This window comes from Pinus tabuliformis, chromosome 8 (assembly GCF_031772625.1).
Source record: "Pinus tabuliformis cultivar Carrire ecotype Pingquan chromosome 8, CPIR1, whole genome shotgun sequence".
NCBI classification, from domain to species: domain Eukaryota; kingdom Viridiplantae; phylum Streptophyta; class Pinopsida; order Pinales; family Pinaceae; genus Pinus; species Pinus tabuliformis.
In genome coordinates, this window is record NC_142294.1 from 449,470,023 (window position 1) to 449,478,586 (window position 8,564).

An 8,564-nucleotide genomic window follows, 5' to 3' on the forward strand; every position below is an offset into this window, starting at 1 on the left:
CCAAATACCATATTTGTAAACGAGATATGGTAAATTAATAAAAATATAAATAAACGAGAGGTATGGTAAAAAAATAAAACATTTTTTTATATTTACTCCATAAGTCACCTTATATTTACGAACACTCAAAAAATGAGTTATATTTAGGTGAAACTTATGGGCAAAATACTATGGGACAAATACCATGGACTAGATTGTTATTAATACCATGCAAAAAAACATTATTAACCCTAATATTAGTATTAATAAAAAAAAAATGGCACATGGTATTGACCCATGGTATTCACCAAAATGGCACATGGTATTGACCCATGGTATTCACCTGGAATGTAGCCTATTTAAATGGCGGAATTAAACCAACATAGATCCATCTTTACTTTGGATCTACTAACCCCCGAGAGGTATCAAATATCGCGATATGCAAACTAGCATAGAGTGAAAAAATATTTGATCCGATCAACAGTAAAAATGGATGTTGTAATTTAATGTATGTTAAACATTTTAGCTTGGTTAAAATAAAAAATAAAATAAAAATCAACTATCAATTTTATTAATTTATATAAATTACTAATAGTAATTTTTAAGCTCCAGGTTTATGATAACCCATGGTAATACCATGGTATTCATGTGAGCATAGACTATTTAAAGGGGAAATTCTATCATCTTAGATCCATCTTAATTCTACGTCTACCAAGTGCTCAGAGGGATAAATAGATTTCATCCCCCTAAGAGTGGTAGATGTGGAGTTAAGATGGATATAGGTTGGTTTTTATGATAATGAAGATATTAAATAGACTTAGGAAATTATGTTGTAAAAACATCTTAAGGTGAATGGTTAAAGCATAGACATTGGACAAGTATATTTGTATACTTCTGTTTTAAACTGAAACAAATCCAGAGCTAAAAGGAATGGATTGATTACACTAGTCATCCTTCTATAACTTTCCAACATATGCTGGAGTAAACAGATTGTAATTTGGGTAATTTTTCTAATTGCAAACAGGAAGTTACGAGTTGCCTAGAAGTGATGAATTTGAATTTTTCTTGGTTTTATATATAGTATTAGGTTTTTTCTCATGCTTTCTGTGAATGGCATGGGTGAATTTTATCCTACACCTACTAGGTTGTCGATATGTAATTTCGGTAATTTTGATTTCAAAAGATATTTTAAAGAAATGCAATGATTTCATTTGTGTATTCAATAAACACAAGATTTTATAATTGAGTAAAATATTTGCCATGCCTAGTGAGAGATTCGCCAAAAAACTATATATACATATCAGATTATTGATTAAATCGCCTTCCATTTTTCCTATATACCATGGAGATTTGCCCATTTATTATACATGTAAATTTAGGGGAGGTTCTTAAAATTTTCCCTGGTGGTAAGTCAGTTATCATCTGTTGATATCAAAATTTCAGATGAAGATAAGTGCCTTAGTTTGTTGTGTTCTCTACCAAATTCGTGGGATAGTCTAGTTATTACAATAGGTATCAATGCAACTACCTTAAAATTTGATGAAATAGTCTCATCCTTGCTAACGGAGGAGATGAGATGGAAAAATATGGAGAGCCAAAATGGTGATTCCTTTTCTGTACTAGAATGGTCCCAGAACATAAAGAAAATTAAGTCATCGAGTGGGAGATCTAAATCTAGAGGGAGATCTAGATCTCCAAGAAAAACTTTAAAGGTGGTGTGCTAGAAATGTAGAAAGGAAGGGCACTACAAAAGGGACTATAAATCTAAAGCTCCTGACCAAGGAAAGGGATCTAATGATGCTCCTTCTACAGAGGTGAAAACCACCTCAGATGAAGGTGGGGATGTGTACTTGGCTTCTTCAAATACACATGTAGATCATGAGGCATGGTTGATTGGCTTAGGTGAGTCCTTTCACTTCACTCCCCATAGAGAATGGTTCTGTGAGTATGAGAAATACGATGGTGGTGATGTCTTCTTAGGGGATGATAGGAAGGCTAGAATCATTTGTCGTGGAAAAGTAAAGTTGAAGTTGCAAGGTGGAAGGGTTCGAACACTTCCGGGTGTTCTACATATTCCTGCATTGACCAGAAATCTGATTTATGTAAGAAAGATGGATGATGGAGGTGTGAAAATAGTGTATGAGAAGGATACATGCAAGATGGTTCGGGGAGCACTAGTATTGATGTGGGGAGTTTTGATTGGAACTCTATACAACCTGCAAGGTAGCACTATTGTTGGTGGGTGCAACAATTCTGTGGTTCCTGAAAGCGGAGTAGAAAATCTGATGGTCTCTAGAGAGAAGACCATCTTGTGGCATCGAAGGCTTTGAAATATTGGAGAGAAGGACCTTCGAATACTTCATGGTAAAGGTATGGTAGAAGGTATGAGTGATAGCTCTCTGGATTTTTGATATCTATGAAAATTGTGTACATGGGAAGAAAAATCTGGTGAGTTTTCCCTCTAGTTGTAAGAGGGAAAAACATATATTAGAGCTTGTGTACAATGATGTGTTTGGACTTGTGAAGGTTCCATCACTGGGTAAGTCTGTATACTATGTATCATTTATAGATGACTTCTCAAGGAATACATGGATATATTTCCTTAAGAAGAAATCTAAAGTCTTTGATAGGTTTAAAGAATTTAAGGCTCTAGTGGAAAACTAGATAGAGAAGAAGATAAAGGTATTGAGGACAGATAATGGTGGAGAGTTTTGCAGTAAGGAATTTGAAGAATTCTGTAAGAAGTGTGGTATAGCATGGCAGAAGACTATTCCATATACACCTCAGCCAAATGGAGTTGCAGAAAGAATGAACAAGACGTTGATGGAGAGGGCAAGAAACATGCTCAGTGGTGTCGGGTTAGGACAGGAATTTTGGGTAGAGGTGGTGGAGACAGTGTAGAGCTATAAAAAGGGTCTCTTTCACCTCTAATTACCTCACATTAATATGTCAATCCGGGAACGTTTGGTTATTTCAAAGAGTGACTCAATCCGAGGCTATTTGTCAGAGTAATGCAAGTAGTACAGCGCCCTACAAAATACAAGAGTAAATTGATGCTTGTCTATAACTAATTTCTTACACGCTCTCAAAGTATCAGTCAAGGGTCTAACAACAATAGTTCATCCCTTTGGAAACTGATTGAAAAGGAAACTAGAGCATGGATCCTAGGTCTGGGAGCAAGGCAGTAAATGCAGAGCCTCACTACAGCCATAGATCATCTCTCACACCAAATGCGAGTAAATGAAACGGCAGATAGAAATGGAACGACAAATAGGAATTTAAACAATAAATCTAGAAAGGAACAACAATGCTTAAAATGGAACAGCAATTCTAAAATGGAACAGAAATCACTATAACTAAGCCTCGCGAGTAACAATCAAACTTTACCCTATCAACTCAAAAGCTCTTATCGTAATCAAAACTCCAATCTTTCATTCTCCAAGCAAATCACGCAATCCACTAAAGGAACAGTAATAACTCTCAATTATGGAATAGCATGTGAAAGTCATACAAACATAATATTCTAAGAAATTAATCTGAATTTAATCTCAATCATCAACAGGAATTATAACTGTGTTTCCAAATGGAACAACATGGATTCCGAATCATAAAGAACACACCTTTCAGATAATTACCTTAACACACATACTCAGCATAGAAGCTTCATAACACAAGGATAACATTGTTGAATCTAATAAGATTTCATCCACTCCGAAAGTATTGATAATATAATGCAGAGTCAATGGGAAGAACATTAATGAATGAATCTTAGCAGAGCATGTAATGTAACTTATAAAGCATATCAGATTACCAACTAGTGACGATAAGAAAACCACGCAGAAATCAAATCGTAGTGATCCAGAAGCAAGTGTCCTCCGGGGTCGGGCCCTTAGCCTCAAGGGTACACCGCTTTAAGCTAATCCAGACGTGAAGATGAGATAATCACCAAGTTTATATTAATGCATAAAACAAAAAATACAATGAGCCAAGTTCAACGAGACTCGATGATCAAAGTTAAGTCTTAACAAAAAGTTACATAAAAAATCTCCCCTCAGACTAACAGTGCCGCCCCTTTATATAAATATAACTGTGGAGATGTCTAAGTGGTAAGATAAATAAAGAAGCAATCCCTCAAGATCAAAGATCCTGAGGGATTTGCAAGACTGTTAATCCCTAATCACTTCTTTCTCTTTCGCCGAGCTGGTGCCTTTTCCTCCTTTTCCGGACCGGTTTGCTTCAGCTTGCTTTGCCTCATCTGCACTCGTTCCTTTGTCAAAGGGACAACAGTTACCCTGTTCTTATGTTCTTCTTTGGAACAACAACTCCTTGTTTCTACCCTTTCTTGCACAGGAAAATGACAACTATCAGTGGATAAGTCTTTGCATACTAATTCCACGTATTCTACCACAATTCACTATTTTTATCCTCATTCATGATGTAAGAGATTCATAAGTCCTACTGAAAAGCCACTAAAACGATCATTAAAAACATACCTTTTTAGTACTCCACACACCCCCCTGCTTACCCTGTTTCATGCCCTCATGAAAACGTTGTAGTTGACATGCAAAGCAGTGAGAGAGTAGGCTGGAGAAGGAATCTCATGTGGAGGCCTGTAGCCATGGTGAGTGACTAGGTAGTCAAAGAACTAGCCTGTTTGACCCTCAGGCATCTCATATAGGGCTTGATATCCGGGTGCAGGGTGCCAGATAATTGGACTACGGAATCTATATCCTAACCAGGATGGTCCTGCCCTCAAGATGCTTTCGCCATAGAGGTTCAAATGATTGGCGGCTAACTGAAAATTCTCATACTTAAATGGCTCCCTGAGCTGGATGTTTGGATTAGAGGTCCGGTACCAGAATTTGGCTGCATCAATGGCGTGGTCTTTGATAGAAAGAAAATATTCTAAACTTTGTCAAATGAGTGCCTCGTGCATGGGTCCTAATGTTTCAATGACACTTGGAGTTCTCATAAGGTTTCTGTGTGTTCTCCATAGCTGTGCTGGGTCCCTAGGCTCAGCCCTTACCCACAGCTCTAGGCCATTTTCCTGTCTCTGAAAAGTGTTATAGGATTTGAGCCATTTAATCTGATTGACCCCGAATGAGATGAATGCTTGCAATTGAATGCCCCCAACAAAAGGGCCAGGGTTCAACTCAGTTTCCTGATCTAGCACGAGGTCATGCAAATAGAATTCACATACCAATCTTTGGACCTTCACCCCATAATGTTTACAACAATCTATAAAGTCATTGACAATATTAATTTTTATTTGGGCACCTGCTTTAACAGCCTTTATCTTTAATTGCAAGTATCGCTCCAATAAAAACAAAGCATAGTTTTTGGCAGGGGCCCTACATGCTAAAACGTCATTGTATAAAGAACACAAGGTATCCATCTGTTTGATAACAGTATCTAACCTACGGGTTACCTTTGCAACTTTCTCCTGTTCCTTTTGCCACCCTTCAAAGGCCTGGCTTTCAGATTGATTAACATTCCATAGTTGCTGTTGGAGTTCTTCATACTTCTCACGAGGGACTGTCTGCTCTCTAAGCCTCTCCATCTCTTGCTGAGCCTCTTTCAATCCTTTGTACAGGGTCCTTGTCTTTGGATCACATTTCCATGCATCAGTGGAGGCCGGGAGTTTTACCTGAACTTTCTTATTTTGTTGCCTTGAGTTCAGAACCCTTATCACCCCTGAGGGTGGTGCCTCTGTTTGAATCTCCTTGTTGTCTTTTTCTTTTTTAACACGAATACCGACTGGCAGTTGTTCCTTTTCAAATGGAACAACAGTCTGTCCCTCAGCTTTATTTGGAACAGCAGCTGAACTTTCAGCTTGATTTGGAATGTCAGCTGGGCCTTCGGCTTCATTTGGAATAGCAGCTGGGCCCTCATCTTCAATTGGAACAACAGTTGGATTTTGGGCAGGGTTTTGATCAACAAAGCAATTTTTAGTCCTCCGCCATTTTATCCTGCGGTTTCTTACTGTAGTGGTCATCTTTTTCTTACTGGCGGTCTTCCTTGTCCTCTGCCTTGCTTTCAGAATCCTGATCTGCTGGTGGAGCTGGGCTATTATGCTCAATAACCTCCGCTGTTCCTTTCGTAATTCTCTAATTTCCAATGTTTTGTTAGAAGGAACAGCAGGCTTTTTGCTGCGTTCTGGGCCGCCACTAGTCCCTTGATCTTTCTCCTGGGGTACTTTTTCACTATGTTGTGCTAGCTGTTCTGGGGTAAGAACCCTAGCTGATTCCGTGGCTTCACTTTCTATTCTCACTTCTTTTGGAATTTCTTCTGGTGTCGTGGGAACAGATTGTTCCCTCTCAGTATCTCCTATCTCTTTTTCATCATGAACGGGCAGATTTCCTTCCTCTGCCTCTTCTGCATGTGGTTTTTCAGGTGCATCTTCTTCCTGGGGTTTGTCGCGGAGGTATGGTGGAGTGGAAGGTTGGCCATACTCACCCATATTGGCCAAGATTGCAGCCAATTCCTCTTCTCCTACTGGGTCCTGTGGTGGGCTACCTACCTGCTGTCCCATTTCCTCCTCCTGCTTGGATTGTCCATATTCTTCCTCAGGATGCTCAATTTCCATTTCAGGGTTCTTAGCTTCTATCTCAGGATGTTCAACTTCTGTCTCAGGGGGCTCAGCTTCTGTCTCAGGGTGTTCAACTTCTGCCTCAGAGGGCTCGGCTACTTCATCGTTTTCTTCTTCGGATCGCTTAGCCTTCTCGGCCTCCCCTTCCTTTTCTCCTGTAACTTGTTGTTCTTCTATCTCTGGTCGTGTGGGTTGTTCCTCCTCAATTACCACTGGCTGGCTAGTGCTTTCCTGGAGTTTTTCCAGCCTTCCTCTTATTCGGGCTAACCGGACTGATTTTCTGCGTTTCTCTGGTTGTTCCGGTGTCTCAGTGTCATGCTTCTGTTTTGCTGACTCCTAGCGGGTTTCTGGTTGTTCGGATGTGCTTGCAACAGGTGTTTGTTTTCTTAATTCTCTGCGTTTTTCCGGATGTTCTGGTGTGCTTAGAGTATGTTTACATTTTGGGGAAGGTGCTGACGCTCTCCCCTCAATTATTTCAATTAATTCTTTCCAGCTGCTTTGCTGATGGGTGAGACTATGACTAACTATTAATCAGATTAATCCATGGTGGCTGACAACTAATTCTACATGTTGTGCCTTTTTCAGGCTTCGTGCGGCATCATGGAGTAAAGAATTCAAAAGTGCAGGAAGGTTTACAGAGCATTTCTATTTTAAAACAACTAAGAGTTTAAGGTGTCGTGGCCTTACCACGCCTTTTCTCCCCTCGCAGGTGATGTAGCTTTGCACTGTTCTCGCTAGTTCTGCCCAGGGTTCTCCTAGCATTGCTGGCAGCACTCCCTTCCCTTTAACTGTTAAGCTCTGGCCTTCGTCCTGGAAAATTTCCATGATCTTCTGGAGTCTTTCCTTCTTCAATGTCCATACAGGTTCGGTGGCTGGTAGTCCCGAGACTTTGGAAATTATGTCGTCGGTGACTGCTATTTGCTTCCCCCGCACCATGGAGTGATCCTCCTGCAAATTCTGCAGAAATTCCATTGCTACTGTTTCATTGGACTCCTTTAGGCGACTGAAATAAGTCAGCCACCCTTCTCTTTCCAGGATCTCCCGAGCAGCAGTGGAGACTGTCAACTTTTGTGATTCGCTTCGAACTGCCCTGCCTCCCATGGTTTCACTGTGGATTCATAATGGAACAGTAGCTGCTTGTGCTGTTTGAAACACAGAGAGAGTAGTGATCATCGGATTTGAAAAAAAAACACAGTGTATGCAACAGAAATGAGTTATGAACAACAACTTGTATAGAAAAAATAGAAATGTCATGCCGTTAAACTGTGCCATTTCCTGGTATGGTATCTTTCCCGAATAATGAGATGACACATAACCTGGGGAATCATGAGGTGAACCTCCCCCCCGCAATGCAATAGGCTTCCCCAGCCGTCAAAGAAAGGAACGACACCCCAATCTATAACCAAGTCATAAAGGAATAGCGTATGAAAATATGCCATGTTTAGAAAAACAATGGTTTGCCGAAATCGAGGCATAAAGTTGGATCGCATATTACGTAAGAGGTTGTTGTGATATGATGCGAGGCCAGGGATAGGACGTCTATCGTACTTGCCAAATCTCAAGTGGTCATTGTCACCTCCTTTGCCATGATTGGTGTAATAAATGTCCATGCGGTATATAAATCAGGAGATAATGTATGATTAGTGCCTAGGATATAAGAAACAAAAGAGTATTAGTATCCTGCCTATTCATGTAATTAATGTGACCTCGATACCATTAACAGTGCTCTGCAGCCGACAGGTGTCCATAACCTTGGCAGAGTTGTTTATTTCACCCGCGGAACCATGATCCTTTGTGTGCATATTAAGGAATGTGATGTCAAAGTGTAGGTCATTATGCTAGCTTGGTAACCAGGTAGCCATAATGCCATTCACGAGGAGGGGGCGAAAAGTGGGTAGGCCGGCTCGTGATGAGACCTCCTATTCCAAGGTTTTTTTTCTTTTACTATACCTTTTGGACCATATCTCTGGTGTGGTGACCATAGTGGGAATGCCAC